Source organism: Pelodiscus sinensis, chromosome 1, assembly GCF_052426305.1.
Source record: "Pelodiscus sinensis isolate ZL-2025 chromosome 1, ASM5242630v1, whole genome shotgun sequence".
Taxonomy (NCBI): Eukaryota; Metazoa; Chordata; order Testudines; family Trionychidae; genus Pelodiscus; species Pelodiscus sinensis.
The window spans coordinates 216,963,900-216,984,642 of NC_143052.1; the positions used below are offsets into that span (position 1 = coordinate 216,963,900).

Here is a 20,743-nt window from a genome sequence, read left to right on the forward strand (position 1 = left end):
AGGGTGGAGGCTAATGTGTTTTTCATTCACAGCTGGTGTGAAGAAAGCAGCAGGGAGCTCTGAAGCTAATGAACACAAACACTGTCACTTGGTCATCAGCTGCCAAGGACCCAGTAATTACAGATATTCCACAATACTCTGGAGTTTGGAACTGTGTATTCATGTTATGCAGTTTCTCTCATTAAATTGAATTACTCCAACCATTTTGCTTAAGGGAGCTTGTATTTCCAGTAGTCATGAGCCATTTACAATGAACTATAGGAGCCAGAGCAGATTAGAGCCATTAGTAGCAGCACCCATTCTTACCAAAATTATAGATAATTAACCAATGATGGTATGTCTACAATGCAGTGTTATTTTGGAATAACTGACATTAATCCTGAAATAACAAAATGTGCGTCTACACTATAAGCCTTTATTCCAAAATAATGTGGAGCTGGAAGACTTCTTCCTCCGACTTCTATAGCCCTCATTTCACAAGGAGTAAGGGAAATCGAGGGAAGTGTGTTCTCCCTTCAACTTCCTGGTGTAGACAGGGCCAAAAGACAAATTAAGCTATTTTGACTTAAGCTGCACAATTGATGTAGCTGAAGCTGCATAATTAATTTGACTTTAGCCCTGCTGTGTAGACGTACCCTGAGAGACTCAAGCCTGCCAGAGTGTTCAGCACAAATACAGCCTAAAGCTAATATTCTCCAGAAACTTTCACCATTGTAATGAAATAATTGTTCCTGCTGGGATTATTTCTTCCTCTGGTATTTTTTATTGTGATGATGACTGATGAATATTTGAGATCTCACTTTGGGAGGCCACAGGGAAGCAGGATTGGAGGACTAAATAGGTCTGTATCAGTCAGGCCTCCCTGACAAGTGAGTGTTCCACATTCAGGGGGGATAATGGACATCTAGCTACTGCCTAGTTCTCTGTGTGAGGTGGTGAATGGATAGCTGGGGTGTGTGTATTTTAACTGGCCTTTTTAGAAAGGAACAGTTAAACCTCATTGGATGAGGAGTAACAGTTATTTCAAGAGAAGGGTTTTCTCTTGAAATAATGCTGCTACACAGGTTGTTTTATTTCGCAATAATGCGATTTCAAAATGGCAGCCAGACGAGATTATGCTAAGTAAGCACGGGATATTTAAATCCCGCCCTTCATTAGCAATTTTGGTACACTACATTTGCATCCCTATCTCGAGATGGTTCATTTCATGTGTGTGGTACTGTACTTGTCTGCACTGATATCATTAAAAATAATCTTCTTTACAATGATCCTAGAATCCAAATTTTGGTTTACAATGGACTTAAGTTTGTAACAACTGGAGGATCATTCTTCTTCTTAGGTTTTATTAATCTCTTTCAATCATTTAAAAATAAGCAATTTAAGTCACTGCAGGATTTTCCCTGTTTTCCATTAATAACACTGTAAGCCTAATTTCCTCCAGTTGATTTTTCAACTTGAATCTTCAGTGCTTACTCATTTTTAAAGCAATTAGATCTGTCTGCAGGGAGAACAGGCTTAATAAAACACCAGATATTGTACTGCCAAAGAGATTCATAGGGAACATCAGGTATTTCACTATTTGCAGCATTTTCTAGTCATTTAAGTAGCAAATTTAAGCACCATCAGAGGAACAAAATTAAGGGATGGTTCACAAATGTAAATTCCAAGTCCAGGGATGCACCTCCCTAGTTTGAGAATCACTGTTTGAGAGTCATTGTTTTACCTTCTTTATTGCTCTGCCAGAGTTCTGGTTTCCTCAAGAATTTCATTGACTATTTTCCGCAGATCTGAGCAAGAGAGTTTAGCTCTTAACTTTTACAAACACATTTACTGCATTAATCATTTCAACTTCGGAAAGTAATAACACAACAACTGGCAATGAAAATGGCGAAACACTTTAAAGTAACTTCCAGAACCCTAGGTAAGATTTCCAGAGGTAAGCAAAACCCAAGATCAGTAGCAAAGATAAGTTCTTCATCACTGGACTCTTAGTTCTAAGAACTTACTCATAATTTCCTATTCGCAAGGATTTTTGCCTTTTCAACCTTAAGAAAAATGCAGCATGTCTTTTGATAGCTGTTAGCTAGGCTCCAGAAAGCTTCCCAAATTGAAAATGAATTGGCACCATGCTCCAGTGATTATATAAATGCTCTGACAATAGAGCCACAGTGCTGCTTCTATAGTTGGATTAAATCTGTTAAGAAATCATTTATAATTAGTATCTCTGATTCAGACTTTCTGGTTTAAGGTCAGTCCAGTTTAGGTCTCAGATGTTATTTCAGCTGACTAGCAGTTAACATTTAGGTCATTTATGATAACCTTACTACTGATCATCTAAAAATCTGTTAATTCATTTTCTAAACCCGTAAAGGCCTTTTAGCACTCTCTGTACCATTTAGCCTGCTTTTTGAGTTGTCAGGAAGGGCGTGGGCCATCTCATACTCCAACACCCACTTTATGATAAGGTTGTTTCCTATTAAGACCTACGCTATACCACTACATGACATTTTCCACCATTTATTAAAGTAAACTTGTTTCCCTCAGAGTTCTACAGTAAATGTTTTACTCCTGATAGCATTTCACATATTCTTAGAGAGTAATTTTATATTCCCCAATTACTGTAGCTTGATAAAATGTGCTTTTATTGTCTCAGTAATTCTATGTTTTTATCCTTCAGCTTTCATTTCTACCCATGAATATGGGGTGACAGAGTTGTCTAGTAGTTGCAGCTTTAGAGTCAGATCTGGGTGCACCACTGGGTCACACTGTGGGCCTATTACTCTTAATGACAGTGAATAGCATCTAACTCGAGAAACAGTCCATTTGATTATGTGAGTCTGGACAAGTCACTTTGGCTTAATTCTGAATTTCTACCCCTCAATTTCCCTGCATGTAAAAATTAGGATAACAGCCACTGCTCAAGCCCTCAGGGTCAGCTCACACTTAGAGATGGGGGTATGACTCTCAGCTGGAGGGGACATATCTGTCTTAGCTGTGCTCAAGCTAGCACGTGAAAAACATGCAATTTCAGTGACAGGAGCCATGGGAGAAGGTAGCTGCTCCAAGTGCATATCATCTGAGCTGTTAGGCTAGTACTTGGGGTGACTAGCCCCACCAGCCACTCATGCTGCTGCAGCTTCACTTCTATATTTACTATGCTAGATCCAGATAAAGATGGCTGAAGTCAAGCACTGATGTAGGAAGGACTTGAACTCCCTTGGGACATATTTCGGGGCTACTCATCCCAACATTACTTGGTCCATCTGATCAGCCTGATCTCTCACTGCACCCAATCCACCTTCATGGTGATGTCCTTGGTGGCAGTAGTGGTACTCCATTGATTGGGGTTAGGGGCAGTTGTGCACATGACTTCAGAAAGGCAGGTAAGAATGAAACAAGGCTAGAATGTTTCCTGCCTGGCCTTGGGGTCTGAGTGGTGGATGGAATGAGCACTCATGGGACCAGCCCAGATCATACCTAGTAGGTATATTCAGAGTTTGAAACAGTCTTTGACTCAGAAAAAAACATTCCACTGTTTTTTAAATGTAAATGCCAATCTCACTGGGATTTGGTATGCTAAGAACCTTCAAGATTGTGTCCATTCTAGAAGTAGACAGTTTTATAAAATCCTTTTGTTTAGGCAGTTTCCCACATGCCTCCCTGAACAGATATTTTAAAAGGTCTTCTAGGAGACCAGGCAGAAGAGCGCAAACTCCATAGATGCTTGGAGTCAACACCATTTCCAAATACTTTTCTAAAAAAAATAGAGGGTGGGTGGGATGAAAGCTCAGCATTTGCTCTGTGCACAGCAAGAAAGGTTTCTGCCAGAACTTTAGAAAAGCAATTGTAAGGTGACATTCCGATATTTCAAGGTGGAAAAGATCTATTAGACAATTTTCTCCACCTCCTGTCAGTTGAAATGTGTACTGGGAAGTGTTCTGCTGGGGCTTGTCTGCACTGGTACATTTCATCACCCCAAACTCTCTTTTGGTAGCAAAATAGTGAGAACGTGTACACTGCAATGTTTCTTTTGTTGGTAAAAACACCCCCAAAATTCCACTCCTATGAGAGACTTGTGTCTTTTTTCTTCCCTTTCTTGTCAACAAGGAGTCAATGTAGACTCTGCTGTTTGTTTTATCTAGAGAACTGGCGTTCGCCAGTATCCCATAATGCCTTTCCTGATGGCTCTGCTAAGTGTTTTGTGATCTCTGTTGCTCTGAAGGCATGCACCCTCTGCTCTTTCAAAGCTCTGGGAATGATCTGACAGCTGAGCAAGCTGCTCCATTTGGAGAACAAACAAAGAACAAAGAATTGGAGTGATTCTGTTCTGTTTCTGCAGGGGGAGGGCTGAAGAGACTGCTGTGCTGCTTTGACGTTCCTTAGCAGGGAGAGAGAGTTCACAATCCCAAGAAGCAGACACATCAGTTCTGCCTTCCCACAACACTGCACTGTGAGATGCCTACCCACATTGCTTTGCTATGTCAACAGGGAAGTAGCCATGTGGCCATGAAATGTCAACAATAGGAGGCAGAAAAACTGGTTGTTGGTGACTTTTGCATGTGAACAGCACTTTTGTCACCAAACTACCCAACGGAGACATAACCTAATATTCAACCTGTTTCTCTTTTCTTAATCACTTCCCATTACTCCTAGTTACACTTCCTCCCCAGGTTTAAGCCCTTTCAAGTTGAATGTAAAAGTTACGTCTGCAAGGTCACTGCAGATGGATTTCTTCAAAAAGGGAAGTCAGAGCATGTGAAAGAGGACTCCTCGGAAGCTGTGAAAACAATGCACTCTCAAGAAAAATCACCTTGTTGTGTGACAGTACTACGTTATTGGAAAATGACAGGCTTGTCACAATCCACATGTTAAATGAGAACATTAACAATACAGAATAATAATTCAAACTATTGAATGACAATGATAGTGTGCTACCCTGGAGGGCATGCATGGAACAGCCAGAAGTGGCGTGGAAATGCAATACTTCATATTATTGCTTTAGAAATTTATGGAAGGTTTAAACTGGTATTCAACATCTGGTATTCTAAGAAACTCGAAGTTCCGGAGACAGCAAAGGTTGAAGAGGCAAGTTCAGTTGCATGGAATGTTATGCAATGGTTGTACAAGTTTGGATTAATAACTAATGTCCTTGTTAGGAGATGAAAACAAGTTGAAGAAAATCCTCAAGTGTTTCCAAAGAGGCTTCACAGGTTATATTACAAGGTCATAAATTGACCAACACTAATCTGTTGTTGCTGTGGGTGATATGAGAAATGTAATAGCACACATGCTTTAATGGAGCTATAAATGAACTATTCAGACATCTTTTCGTATCGCTCTCATACTCAGCTACAATTACATTTGAGCATTTTTTTAAAAATCTGTTCATGCGAGTCTCATGCCAGGTAATCATTTAACATTCCAAAACAATAATTAAGCATTTACTATTGGGCTTATCTATGGGGCTACTGACTGGTTTATTTGGCAGCAGTCACTCACATGCAAGGGGAATGCACATCTCCCTGGGCCATTTAACTCCTTCCCGATACATAAATCTTCTGTGGTCTCTCTCTCTCTCTGTTTCTCCATACACACACCTAATGGCCTCTCTCTTCAGCTGGCAGAAACCAATTAACATTATCTGATGATATGAAACTTAGTGAAGAGAATATACAGTAAAAAGCATACCAGGCACATTATCAGCACTGCTGCAAGTGCATAAGTTTTCACCTTGCTATTGGTAGTAAGAGTAAGATTAAACATTTATCAAGAGACATTTTTATTAATAAAATCTCCAAACCCGCAAGATGCAACACTTCAGCTCTGTAGGACTCATTTGGTCAAAGACTAAAGAATTAACACCTCTCCTATAAATTATATGATTGCCAAGCATATCAGGCTTCAAATTTAAGTTAAGACTGAATGATGTATTAAAACGAACATCTTTCTTGCTTGGAGCTAGATCCCCAACTGCAGCTAAGCTAAAGGTTGCAGTAGGGAATCCACTTTTCTGCCTTCCCAAACCCGGGACTGTCTTGGCCCCTGATGTAAACAAAGCAGCCTAAATTAATCTCATTAGAAGACTGCCATAGAGAGCACATCACCATTCGGAGGCCATGGGAACAGATGCTTCAGCCTCACTCTTTATTTATATTATATTTAGTTATGAATATCATTGGGGGATAATATAGGCTATGTCCATGTTGCTCTTTGTTGCAGCTACTTACCTTGACACTGCCTATGTTTTAGCAGAACCAGTCTAATTACAGGCAGTCCCCGGGTTACATGGATCCGACTTACATCGGATCCCTACTTACAAACGGGGTGAGGCAACCCCGCACTAGCTGCTTCCCCCCAGACGACCAGGGAGACGCGAAGCTAGTGTTCCCCCCCCCCCCCCCCAACAGACCAGGAAGACGCAGAGCAGCTTTTCTCAGCAGACACCTCAGCTTGAGAATAAAGGACTGAGGGAAGTGAGGTGTGGGAGAATAAAACTGAGCTCTGGAGAAATGTTTGGCTAGAGTTTCCCCTACAATATGTACCAGTTCCGACTTACATACAAATTCAACTTAAGAACAAACCTACAGTCCCTATCTTGTACGTAACCCGGGGACTGCCTGTATATATTTTCATGTGCTACCTATTTAGGATAATTTTAAACTACACCTCTGAGGCTACATCTAGACTGCAAGCCTCTTTCGAAAGAGGCTTTTTCAAAAGATACTTTCGAAAAAGCCTCTTTTGAAAAACAGTGTCTAGACTATAACCGGTACTTTCGAAAAAGCAAGACGCTTTTTCAAAAGAGCACCCAGGAAATCTGGATGCTCTTTCGGAATAGCGCCTTTTTTTTTTGAAAGGGCACTTTCAAAAAAAGGTGTTATTCCTCGTAAAATGAGGTTTTCTGCGGTCGAAAAACTGCCGCATTCTCTCCATTTACTTTCAAAAGAAAGTGGCAGCAGTCTAGACTCAGGAAGTTTTTTCAAAAAAAAGGCCACTTAAAAAAAAAAAAAAACCTGTAGTCTAGACACACATCAATGTCTATCAATCTGTAAATAACAAAGATGACAGGTTACTGATAAAGAGCAATATAAATCATTTGGTAAGTTAGAGACAAGCAAACAATATGCATTTTAATATGGTTAAATGTAAATCTAGGAACATCTAAGAACAAAGATATAGGCCATATTTGCAGTATGGGAGATTCAGTCCAATAAGCAGTAACTGGGAAAAAAAGTTGTTTATTCATGGCAGATAATCAGCTGAACATAAGTTGCAAGTCCAAAGCTGTGTCCAAAGTGGCTAGTACAATCTTTGGATAAATACACCAAGGAATTTCATGTGGGTGTGATGACTGCTGGAATACTGTGGGTAGTTCTGGTGTCCATAATTCAAGAAGAATGTTGATAAACTGGATGGAGAGGGTTCAGAGAAGAGCCATGAGAATGGTTAAAGGTTAGAAACTGTACCTTGTAGTTGTAGACTCTGTAAGCTCACTCCAATTAATTTAGCAAAGGGAAAGTGAAGGGGACAACTCTTCTTTCTATTTTTGTTCTTTAGTAGATTTAGAGGAAATCCTGTAGGTGAGTATCTAAAAGGGGATCACAGGGAGGAGGGAAATTGTTCTCCTTGGCCTCTAAGGATAGGACAAGAAGCAATGGGCTTAAACTGTAGCAAGGGAGGTTTCAGTTGGACATTAGGAAACATTTTCTATCTGTCAGGGTGGTGAAATACCAGAATAAATTGCCTAGGAAGGTTGTAGAATCTTCATCACAGGAGATATTTACAAGCAGATTAGATAAACATCTAGCAGGGATGATCTATATGGCAGTTGGTCCTTTCATGAGGGCAGGGATCTGGACTTGATGATCTCTGGAGGTCCCTTCCAGTTGTAGTATTCTATGATTCTATGAGTATGAATGGATTCTAAAAGGAGGCAAAGACCTTATACATTTAATGAACTGTGAGGTTGGCAGGATAGATGTGTGTCAACGGGACATGTTGAAGTACTGCTGAAAGAGGCCAGAGTTAAGTTTGTGTGGGCACCCTCAACTATGAATTTCCTAGTTTTCAGAGCATTGAGTTTTGCTCAACTCAGAATTCTGCAAGGGTATGCCATACCATTAAGCAACCATAACTCAGTATTACCATGGTTTTTGCTATATATATATATATATTAGTACTCTTAATTCCAGAGCAGGACTACTCAACTTTGGAAGCCCCAGGAGCTACAATGATACTCACAGCACATGCCGAGAGCTGCAACTTAAGTGTGGTTGCATATACATGCAAATATATATATGCAAATAGCATTTTTCACACCGACTGGCCTGAATACAAAGATTAAGCTGCAGTGGCAGACCCAAATATAGCCAGTGTAAGCCAGTCAGCAGCTCTCAGACTCTGCCCACAAGGCTAAGCAGCCAGCACTTCCCACAATGCCCTGGCACTCCCAGGACCTCCTCCCTCAGGGTAGAAATGCTGACACCCTGTACCCATCTGTTCCAGACAGCCTGTCCGCTTGCGTCTTTCAGTGCTCACCCTTGCTGGGAGATGCCTCACTGTTGTGGAGCGTGTTCCCTGTGGAGGCCATGTGTTGAGCCCCGCGTAAACCCAAACCGCACTGCGGGCCACAAACAAATAGGCCGTGGGCCACACGGGACCCGCGTGTTGAGTAGCCTGTTTTAGAGCATATGAAATGTGTTGCTAAATCTGTATTTAGACGAAATATGGTAAGTTGTCTTTTGGGAAAAGGAACCAATGCATTTCCCGAGGGAAAGAGCAATTGACGGAAAGATGACCACAATGGCCTAGTCATGTGGATGATTTTGTTGGCTGTTACCTAAAGTGGTATGCAAACAGTATATCTACCAAACTGCCATGCATGTTCAAAAAGGTTCTTTTGTTTTTGGTTTTTTGAACTACTGCAAGTTAGCTGGAGGGAAGTTGAAAACCTGTCCAGTAATGTGAACCTCAGTAAATACAGATACAATGGCAAACTGTATGGAAGAAAACACAGCATAGGTGTATTCTAATATATTATAATAAAAATAAATATAATTGATCATGTCTAAATGATAAATGGGCCTTGGCTTCCCTAAATATCAAAAGGGCTTTACTTACACAAGGTATTACTGTAAACTGGAAGATACACTGAGTGCATTTTTTTCTTTATATCAGACAATGCAAATGGAAGTATCTAATCAAGCAAAGTTTGTTAGAGTTCTAGAATACGTAGGATATATTTTGCTTAACTCTGGTTACATTTAATTATCTATGTTTCCTAACTTGAATAAAATCGGTCCTGTTATACTGAAAAGCATTTGAAACTATTTACTATTATCTTGGGACAAGTTCTGAGAACACTTCTCTGACAGAACAAAAAGAGTTCTTGCGATTCTGCTGAGTTTGCACCTAGACTGAGATCACTAGCACTTGGCCAAAGGGGGATGTGAGTTAAAACTTGAGAGGAGTGGTTGACAAAGGAAATTTTAAATACTCATGGGGAATGGAAGAAATAGTTTAACAAACTGAGAAGGCAAGCAATGGTATGTTTTTAAAAATCAAATGGCTGGTACTTCATATACCCAATGGACTGAGCTGACAGATGTGCCAGACACAGCCTTCTCTCACAGCTGAGAGAAGGAAATGAACCTTTTCTACCATGCTGTAGGTAATACTTTTGTAGTTTGCAACCTGAGCTTTGTGGATGCTTAGTAAGCTTATTCGTGGTGTTAGATTTAAATTCAGAAAGGGACCACTGTGCTCTTTTAATCTGATCTCCTGCATAACATAGCTCCTAGCATTCATACAATAATTCCTGCATCAAGCACTTTTCTGGTTGAGTTAGAACAGCAGTGGGTGATAACTAGACTATGGACTGGATGCAGTTGCTGCCGGCACATTATTTACCTGCACCTCTTCAGGTACAGCTGCTTGAAGTTCCCATTCTCCACAGATTGCCGCTTCTGGTCAATGGGCACTGTGGGAAGAGGCACAAACAGGGACACTGTTTCCCAAAGCTCCTTTTTGGCTGGGAACAGCAATCGGAAGCCAATGGAAGCTTCAAGTATCCATAATGGTGGAAGCATAGGTAAATAAAGTGCCGGTGCATCCAGCTTATTGCCCACCCCTGAAATAGAGCATATATTTTAGAAAGACAAGACTTCAGTGTGATGGAGAATCTATCATGACTCTAGGAAAGTTGTTCCTCTGGTTAATTTCCTTGGGTATGTCTACACTACCACCCTAGTTCGAACTAGGGTGGTAATGTAGGCATACCGCACTTGCAAACGAAGCCCGGGATTTGAATTTCCCGGGCTTCATTTGCATAAGCCGGCCGGCGCCATTTTTAAATGCCGGCTTGTTCGAACCCCGTGCCGCGCGGCTACACGCAGCACGGGCTAGATAGTTCGAACTAGCTTGCTATTCCGAACTATCTAGCCCATGCCACGTGTAGCCGCGCGGCACGGGGTTCGAACAAGCCGGCATTTAAAAATGGCGCCGGCCGGCTTATGCAAATGAAGCCCGGGAAATTCAAATCCCGGGCTTCATTTGCAAGTGCCGTATGCCTACATTACCCCGCTAGTTCGAACTAACGGGGTAGTGTAGACATACCCTTTCACTATTAAATATGCGTATCTTATTTCCAGCCTGAAATTGTCTAGTGTCATCTTCCAGAAGTGCTCATCAAAAAATGAGCTCTCCTCCCACCATCCTCTTAACTTCCAGGTCATGTGTGCCTTTGTCTTCACTTGCTTTTTGGCATTATCATTTCTGATGTCCTTCTCTGTACCTTTTCCAATATATCTTTTTTGAGATGGGGCAACCAGATCTGCAGGCAGTATTCAAGCTGTGGGAGTACCCCACTGACTTATATAGAGGCAATATGATATTTCCTGTTTTATTACCCGTTCTTTTTCTAATAATTCCCAATATCCTGTTAACCTTTTTAACAGACTGCTGCTGCACACAGAGTGGTGCTCTCAGATTCTCAGAGAACTATCTAGTAGATTGGTGAGGCATGATTTGTTTACAAGAGCCATGTTGACTTTTCCCAGCGAGTTGTGTTCAACTATGTGTCTGAAAATTTTGTTCTTTACTATAGTTTCAAACCTGTCTCTGAAGTTAGGCTTACCAGCCTGTAATTGCCAGAATTACCTCTTGAACCTTTTTTAAAAGTTATGGTCACATTAACTATCCTCCAGAAGCTGATTTAAATGACAAGTTACAAACCACAGTTATTAGTTTTACAATTTTACAATTAGGTTCCTTCAAAACTCTTGGGTGAATACCATCTGGTCCCTGTGCCTTGTTAAATTTATCAATTTATTCCAAAATTTACTCTGAAGACACCTCAATCTGGGACAGTTCCTCATATTTGTCACCTAAAAAGAATGGCTTAGGTTTGGTAATTTCCCTCACATCATTAGCCGTGAAGACCAATGCAAAGAATTAATTTAATAATCCACATGAAATGAGTGTTTGAGCTATGAACTCTTCAGATAACAATAAAAGGAAATGAATACAAATATAATTTAATAGGCTGTGGATAATTGTCTTCCAAAAGGAAATCTGTTCAAAGAATGTTAAAGATGGAAAGGGAAGCAATCAAAAGTCAAATGCGCACCCTTTTCAACTACCTAATCATACTGTTTTAAATTTAGGACCACTGCCTCCCACAATGTACAGATTAAACAGAGAAGGAAGCTATTCAATTTCAATAGATTTTTATTCCCAAGGTTGCGGCATGCGATCAATGAGAATGAGGCAGGCGTCCTTTCAAACTCCCAACTCATTTACTAACCTGAGCAAACAGGTAGGAGTCCTGTAGAAAAAAAAAAGAGTATCCTAATTAAGTCTCTATCATAATGCACATATGAAAATTCACACTCACAAGCTTAATTTGGTGTTTTCAGTTGTCTTGGGGTGCGTCTACACTGCACTGTTACTTGAAATAAGAAACAATGCGTGTAGCTCAAATTGTGTATCTTATTTTGATGCTATTTCAAAATTGCTTATTTTGTCATTTGGCACTGTCTAAATACTGTATGTAGTATTCAAGATATGGTATACCATGGATTTATATAGAGACAATAAGATATTCTCTGTCCTTTTTAAAATGATTCCTAATATTCTATTTGCTTTTTTGACTGCTGCTGCATATTGAGTGGATGTTTTCAGAGAACTATCCACAATGACTCCAAGAGCTCTCTCGAGTAGTTGTAGCTAAATTAGTCCCCATCATATTGTATGTATAGTTGGGATTATTTTTTCCAATGTGTATTACTTTATATTTATCAGCGTTTAGTTTCATTTGCCATTTTGTTGCCCAAGCACTTAGTTTTGGGAGATCTTTCTTAAGCTCTTCACAGTCTGCTTTGATCTTAAGCTATCTTGAGCAGTTCAGTATCATCTGCAAATTGTCACCTCACTTTTTACCCCTTTCTCCAGATCATTTATAAATAGGTTGAATAGGATTTTTCCCAGTATGGACCCTTGGTGGGGGAACACCACTAGTTACCTCTCTCCATTCTGAAAACTTACCATTTATTCTTACCCTTTGTTTCCTGTATTTTAACCAGTTATCAATCCTTGAGTGGACCGTCCCTCTTATCCCATGACAAATTACTTTAGAGGGACCTTGTCAAAGTCTTTTCTGGAAATCTAAGTACACTATATCCATTAGATCCCCCTTGTCCACATGCTTGTTGACCCCCCACAAAGAACTCTAGTAGGTTGGTAAGGCATGATTTCCCTTTACAGAAACCATGTTGACTTTTCCCCAACAAATTATGTTAATCAATGTGTCTGACAGTTTTATTCTTTACTATAGTTTCAACTAACTTGCCCAATACTGACAGACTTATAGGTCTGTAATTTGTCAGGATCACCTCTAGAACCCTTTTTAAATATTGGCGTCATGTTAGCTATCTTCCAGTCATTAGACACAGAAGCTGGTTTAAAGGATAGATTACAAACCACGGTTAATAGTTCCACAATTTCACATTTGAGCTCTTTCAAAACTCTTGGGTAAATTCTATCTGGTCCCTGTGGCTTGTTGTTAAGTTTATCAACTTGTTCCAAAACCTCCTCTAATGACACCTCAGTCTGGTACAATTGCTCACATGGTTGTCACCTAAAAAAAATGACTCAGGTTTGGAATCTCCCCAACATCTTCAGCCATGAAGACAGAAGCAAAGAATTCACTTAGTTTCTCCGCAATGACCTTATCGTTTTTGAGTGCTCCTTTAGCATCTCAATCGTACAGTGGCCCCACTGGTTGTTTAGCTGGCTTCCTGCTTCTGAAGTACTTAAACCTTTTTCTAATACTTTTGAGTTCTTGGCTAGCTGTTCTTCAGACTCCTTTTTGGGCTTTTCTTATTATATGTTTAAACCTTAACTTGACAGAATTTATGCTCCTTTCTATTTTCCTCACTTGAATTTAACTTCCACATTTTAAATGATGCCTTTTCATCACTGCTTCTTTTACTTGGTTAAGCCAAGCCACAGTGGAACTTTTTTTCTTGCTGTGTTTTTAAATTTGGGATATACATTTAAGTTGGGCCTCTATTATGGTGTCTTTGAAAAGTTTTCATGCAGCTTGCAGGAATTTTACTTTTGGCACTGTACCTTTTAATTTTAATTCACATTGTTAGATCATCATTATTTCCATTGTTTGTGATGGTGTGCCCTTCCCAATAAATGTCAACCAATAAGCAAGTTTAAGTGTTTGCCTTATTGTGTGTTTGAATTCATCCTCATGTTGTTTAGACACTCTTGGCAAAACATTTCTAAGGTAACATGGCACTTGTAAAGTTGATAGCCTCTTCTCTGTCAGCCTTGTGACAATATCCTGAAGTGTGCTAGCATCAAGCAGGTACATGTTTTATTACTCTTTCTTAAACAACACAATATATTTTATCAGTTCCCTAAGTGCTGATTGCTTTGTGACACACTGTACCAGTCTAGCCAACATCAATCACATCCCTCCACCACATCTGACATATCATCCCACCAGGGAAATGCATCAAAGCTGATTTTACCATTTGCGCTACCTTGGAAACATGGAACAAGCACTGTTTTCCTGACATTTCAAGCAGAGAAATTACCAGAACAGAGAAGCCCTCAGTATCTCAATCTTTGCCCGCATGAAAACAAGCTATGACCACTTCTTTGGCTTTTAATTTTTTTTACTGAGAATTCATGTTTGGAAGGTCTTACTGTATTTTCAGTAAAAGAGAGGGACATGCCCAGCTTTCTATTTTTTGAGAAGTTATATATTCCAAGGATTATGATACATATTATTATCCTAGTAACTTTTCCTTCAGAAAATAAAATAAACATCACAACAAACTGTTTCCTCCCCAACTCCAGGCTAGTACAGAGTTTGCCTTTTGCTAAATGGATACTTGCAGAGCAGGGGGGTACTATAGGTCCACCTGAGAACAAATTGCATATCTCCAAGCAACTTTTTGCAATACCTTGCTGCAATTTCAGGATACAAAACATTATTTTGCAGTGACTCACAAGAAAAATGCATGAAGTGGGACTAAAGTACTCTAAGGGTGCGTCTACACAGCACCCTTCCCTTGAAATAACTTATTTCGTAATTTGACGCTGTCTAGACAGCGCCAAATTTCAAAATAAAGTGCTATTTTGACAAATCCCTTAACCGAGGGTTATAGGGATGCCAGAACTACACACCCATTATTTCAGAATATATTTTGAAATAATGGGCACGTTTAAAGACACAGAACTGCTATTTCGGGATACGGCCAGTATCTCGAAATAGCTCCGCTTTCTAGATGTAGCCTATTTGATTTCATTTTATACTTACCTCAGATTCCTTCTTTTTTATCTTTTTCTGGTCTTCATAGATGCTGACACTGAGCCTGAACTTTGTAAAACTTTGCTTGTCAGGTAATGTATTCTACTGGATAACTGTCGTTCAAATTATGCCAAGGTCTCCAATAAATATGACTGTTGTATTCCTGCTAATTGTGTTCCTGATTCTTCTCATGAAACTAGCAAACAATTTAGCATAATTAGCTGTCTCTGCTCTACAGAGAGTGAGGAGTGGACTAGCCTGTGTGTAGAAGGTCAGCAGAGGGAGGCACTGGCAGAGCTGGCTGGTTATAATACAGAGTCATTAATTCACTCATAGGCAGATTCAGCCCGACAAGGTAAGCTAGGTAGTCACCTAGGGTGTCAGTCTTTAAGAGGTGCCAAATTAGATGGGAGTGAAGTAGATGGAAGAGATACGTTATATCTTATAAATGAAAGTATCAAATATCGTACTTGTAAAGGAGTGCAACATTGCCAAGTCAGAAGCTGAGTTATATTGTTTATTTCCCATTGTGGAGCATGGCTGTGTGTGTAAATTCAGGTAAAATGTGTCATGGCAGCTCTTCAAAAAAGCAGGTCCTGGGTTTGTTGCCTGAGAGCAAGGTCTGGCAGTTAGGTCATTCTCAGTAGCCCAGTCATGCAGCTGAGTCAGTGTTGCTTGCCACTTACTGAAGGCCGGTCAGCAACCGCCAACATATGTTCTGACATGTTGTGAACTGTGAGCCTGAGGATGCTGTGCCTACAAAGAATGTGTATGACGTTGGACTTGAAAAATTTGGTAAGAAGTTTTAACAAGACTGTAAAAGGAGATTCACAAGTATATGTAGGATTAAGGTTGTGTATTTATTGTAGACTATTACGGATACAGAGTAAAGCCTTTAAATGAACATTGTAATGATGAAATAAGTTTAAAGTGTACCAGATTTATGTTACTATGATGTCATCACATGTGTAGTAACTCATTAGAAAACGTTTCAATAGACAGCTACATGCTCTATTGTCCCATAGCATTACAGTTTCATAATTTTGATTAATTTATCTTTTAATTTAACATAAATAGTATTCTACTTCAGTGTCCTTGATCTCTTGACTCTTCCAGTTTGTTACTAGTGTGGAGTGTAGCATTTAAAAGTTAAAACTGATAAAGAATCTTTGTTCTTCCATACTGAAAGAGTTTTGTTGGATGGGCCACCATCTTGATAGAATATGAAACAGCTTCAAAACTTTGTCCCAAACAACTTATTGCCCAATTTGGACACATCTACGTTGCAGGGCTAAAGCCAAAATAAGCTACACAACTTAAGCTACATAATTGACACAGATCAAGTAGAAATAGCTATTTCAGCTTTTGGGGCTGTCTACACAGCAGGAAGTCCGAGTTAGAGCACTCTTCCTCTGACTTCCCTTACTCTTCATAAAATGAGAGTTACAGGAGTCAGCGTAAGAAGTCTTCTAGCTTGACATTATGTCAAAACAACTGCTTGCTGTGTAGAGGCGCACTATAGTATTTCGGAATAATGTCAGTTATGCTGCGTAGACATAGCCTTTGTGAGAGCAAATGCAGAGTGTTAAATATTTACACAAATTGATGTCTCAGTGCAAAAGGGTTACAACTCAAAACCAGACTTCATTCAGTATCCAGGGATAAAGATGTTTAGTCTCCTGAAATTTCAGGAAAAGAAAAGGTTGGGATTTTGGAATTATATAAAACTTCAGTGAAAAGTATTGCACTGATTATCCAGAAAAAATATTTTCCCTGATAAATAATAGTTACCCATAAGTTTTGTATTCTATGCTATATGGCTATGTCTAGACTGGCATGATTTTCCACAAATGCTTTTAACAGAAAAGTTTTCCGTTAAAAGCATTTGTGGAAAAGAGCATCTAGATTGTCACAGACGCTTTTCCGCAAAAACCCTTTTTGCAGAAAAGCGTCTGTGCCAATCTAGATGCGCTTTTGCGCAACAATTTTGCACCATTTTCGCAATCGGGGCTTTTTTGCACAAAACAAGTCGGAGCTGTCTACCCTGGCCCTTTTGCGCAAAAGCTTTGCGCAAAAGGACTTTTGCCCGAACGGGAGCAGCATAGTATTTCCGCAAGAAGCACGGATTTCAGACAGTAGCAAGTCAGTGTTCTTGCGGAAATTCAAGCGGCCAGTGTTGACAGCTGGCAAGTTTTTCCGCAAAAGCAGCTGCCTATCAGAACAGATACTCAACCAGTGCACACTGAAGGTTTTCTAATCTTTTATTTTGTTATAGATATATCTGTGCTTTACCATTACCCTTGGACCTGATTGATACTAGTGAGTGCTGTTGGTAACTTGCAAGAAAGCCATGCAATGCTTGCTGGTGAAATAATAGTTCAGAATTTCCTTTCTGGTTTCAGACTCATAAAATGTTCCTACATGTCCTCACAGAACATCCCTGTGGTCAACTTCCCTTTGGTATAAGAAACTCAATACAAACCAATTAAAATAAATAAAAGATTACAGAATCCTCATTGCTCTGGAGAGGTGTAATTGTAGACATGCCTTCTGATGGATATGCTATCTTAAGAGGGAAACAATTATCAGTAAGCAAACCTTATAGCTATGGGAATACATCCCCTCTCTTTGGGCTTTATCCAAAGTTCACTGGTCAATAGTAACCTGTCAATAAATCATGGTACAGACCCTTAAAGAACAGGAAGCTCAGGAAAGGCAATCCCTCTCTTTAAAATTGAAAAAATGAGCAGATCCTCCAAACACAAATCCCCCAAAAAACTAAAATCTGAACAAATGGCATGCTTGATTATCAAGCCTTTGAAGATCTTGACACTGAAGGCTTAACCTATATCTGTTAGAGATAATTTCTCTGCTTGACATTTCAGGAATAGTGTCATTCCCCCCTCCTCCCCCCTCATGTTTCCAGGGTAGCATACTTCATCTGTAAAATGAGATTTTATGGATGTCCCTGACAGGGGTGTGTGTCAGATGAGGTGAAAGTATGAGACTTGTGTTGCTGAGAGTGGTATGATGTGTCACAAAGCAATCAGCACCTAAGAAACAGATGAAATGCTTTATTCTTTAAGCTATACTTACACAGCATGTCCTTGTTGATGTTGATGCGCTTCAGTTGGTCTTATAAGGATGACAGAAAAGAGACTTTATCAGCTTGAAAAGTGCCCTATTACCTTAGGAATGCTTTGCCAAGAGTATTTTGAGGACCATGTGCATAAGACAAGCACTTACACTTGCATAGTTGAGAATTACTGATAAGGCATTTCCATACTCATGGGCCAATATTAGTTATGATGACCAAGGTGGGAGAATAGGAGTTTTGTGGTTTCATGGGAATCCTTTGTTGACATTCAATCACACAATTGGAGAAAACTTGGTGTTTTCTGTTTTGTGTATAGGTAATTCTGCTCCAGATTCTGCTAAATAATTCCTCCCACTGAACAGTGGTGTTAAGGAAGGATTGTCTAATGGTAGCCTGGGAAACAGAAGACCGAGTCCATGTCTCTGCTCTACCTCAGACTTCCTGTGTGATCTTGGGCAAATCAGCTGGTCTCTCTGTGCAGGATCCACAAAGGGTATGTCTACACTACCCCACTAGTTCGAACTAGCGGGGTAATGTATGCATACCGAACGTGCAAATGAAGCCCGGGATTTGAATTTCCCGGGCTTTATTTGCATAAGCGGGGAGCCCCCATTTTTAAATCCCTGCTGGTTCGAACCCCGTGTAGCGCGGCTACAATTGACTCACAATCGGTTCCAAAGCTGCTCCTGGGACAGAGAACCAATGTGTTCTACTGTTTCCTGTTATTTCCCACCAATTGTTTCCTGTCTAATTCTTATATTGTAAACTCTTTTAGGCAGGGACTATTTGTTTTGTGTTTGTAAAGTACACAGCAGAATGAGGTACTTCCTCATTACCAGCACCTATAAGCAATAAACAAAAGGGCCTTCTTGTAACCATGATGGAGGTGGGAGGCAAACAACACACAAGAAAATATTTGTTTACATGAACATTGATAGAAATGTTGCTGTTTTGTTTCCTGTAATGTGATTTCTATGTTTGGCCTGTACATAATTCTGCTTGCATATTTGCTGTGGGGCAGGGAGTGAGTGAGAGAGACTGAGTGTTTGCTCACAAAATCCACCTGACTTTCTTGGTGAGCAAACACTCAGTCTCTCTCACTCACTCCCTGCCCCACAGCAAATATGCAAGCAGAATTATGTACAGGCCAAACATAGAAATCACATTACAGGAAACAAAACAGCCACATTTCTATCAATGTTCATGTAAACAAATATTTTGTTGTGTGTTGTTTGCCTCCCACCTCCATCATGGTTACAAGAAGGCCCTTTTGTTTATTGCTTATAGGTGCTGGTAATGAGGAAGTACCTCATTCTGCTGTGTACTTTACGAACACAAAACAAATAGTCCCTGCCTAAAAGAGTTTACAATATAAGAATTAGACAGGAAACAATTGGTGGGAAATAACAGGAAACAGTAGAACACATTGGTTCTCTGTCCCCGGAGCAGCTTTGGAACCGATTGTGAGTCAATTGGCTTATGGTCCAATGTCTTTACTTTAAGTGGAAGTAATCTACATCAGCCTTTGTACCTGGCGCCAATGACTTCTTCTGACATGCTGACTTAGCACTCCTGACCAGAGAAAATACACTATTTTTCAATCACAGTACGTAATTCCTGGTTTCATAGAAGTCAGCAGCAAAACACTCACCTGTCTCTGTTGCTTGTGTTATATTAAATTCCTACTTAACTCTCATAAAAGGCCATCCACCATGGTGTCCTAGCTAAGTAGATTTTATCAAAAGAGAGTGGGGGGGGAGGCAAGATGAATACCTCTACCATGACATGGATGTTTCCTGAACTACACAGACATTTGGCATAATCAGCTTATCTATTAAGGGATGTGTGCTGTATACTAACCTAAACTGGTAAGTCTCAGAGGGGTTGGTGTGTTAGTCTGTAACTTAAAAATACTTGAAAAATGAGTGGTCTTCTAGCACCTTGAAAGCTAACAAAAATTTAGATATAATATCATGAGCTTTCGGGGGCACACCTCACTTCTTCAGATGAGTATAGGTTGTGCCCATGAAAGCTCGTGATACTATATATTGTTTTTGTTAATCTCTAAGCGTATGTCTACACATCAAAGCTAATTTGAAATAACAGCCGTTATTTCAAATTAACTTTAATAGCGTCTTTACAGGCAAATCGCTATTTCAAAATAAAATCAAAATAGTGGGGCGCTTAATTCGAATTAGTTAAACCTCATTCTATGAGGAATAATGCCAAATGTGAAATAGCTAATTTGAAATAAGTGCTGTGTAGACGCTTATTTCAAAATAGGGGGCCTCCAGCCCATCCCAGTTTTCCCTGGTGGCCACTGCAGGCCAAACCAGGAAAATTCCTCTCCTTTCCTCCAGCCCCGGAGCCCTTACAGGGGTAGACTCTGGCCACACTGCATGTGCCAGATCCAGGCCTGCCAGCAGTTGCTGTCCCTAACCCAGTGGCCCCAGGATAAGCTGGGCAGCCAGAGCCAGCCAGCCGTCCCCCGCCCAGTCCCCCAGCTCCCAGGAGTCAGCCAGGGGCCAGAAATGGCAGGCACCCTCCTGGACTAGTGCGGAGATCATTGACCTCATTGAGGTTTGGGGGGAGGCCTCCAATGTCCATGATCTCTGCACTGGAGAGGAACGCCACCGTGTATGGCCGCATAGCTGCCACCATGACCACGAAAGGCCACATGAGCACCCAAGAGAAGGTTCACATGAAAATTAAAGAGCTGTGGCAGGTGTACTCCAGGGCAACTCAGGGCAGCTCCTCAAAAGGGGAAGACACCTGCCCCTATTTTGACACCCTGGACTGCATCATGGGGGGCAGGACAG

The 20,743-nt window shown here is 40.3% G+C and overlaps 1 protein-coding gene across 3 annotated transcripts in view; it reads left to right on the top strand.

Annotated features, from left to right (window-relative positions):
* ASB9 (ankyrin repeat and SOCS box containing 9) overlaps positions 1-10,224 on the top strand; it is a 38,443-nt gene extending 28,219 nt beyond the window's left edge. Inside the window, exon 8 of one of the 3 annotated variants that reach the window (XM_025184497.3) lies at positions 4,340-10,224. The gene's annotated coding sequence lies outside the window, so the exon portion shown is untranslated. The other 2 variants (XM_006122818.5, XM_006122817.5) reach the window with 2 other exon arrangements.
* Positions 10,225-20,743: the final 10,519 nt, after the last annotated feature.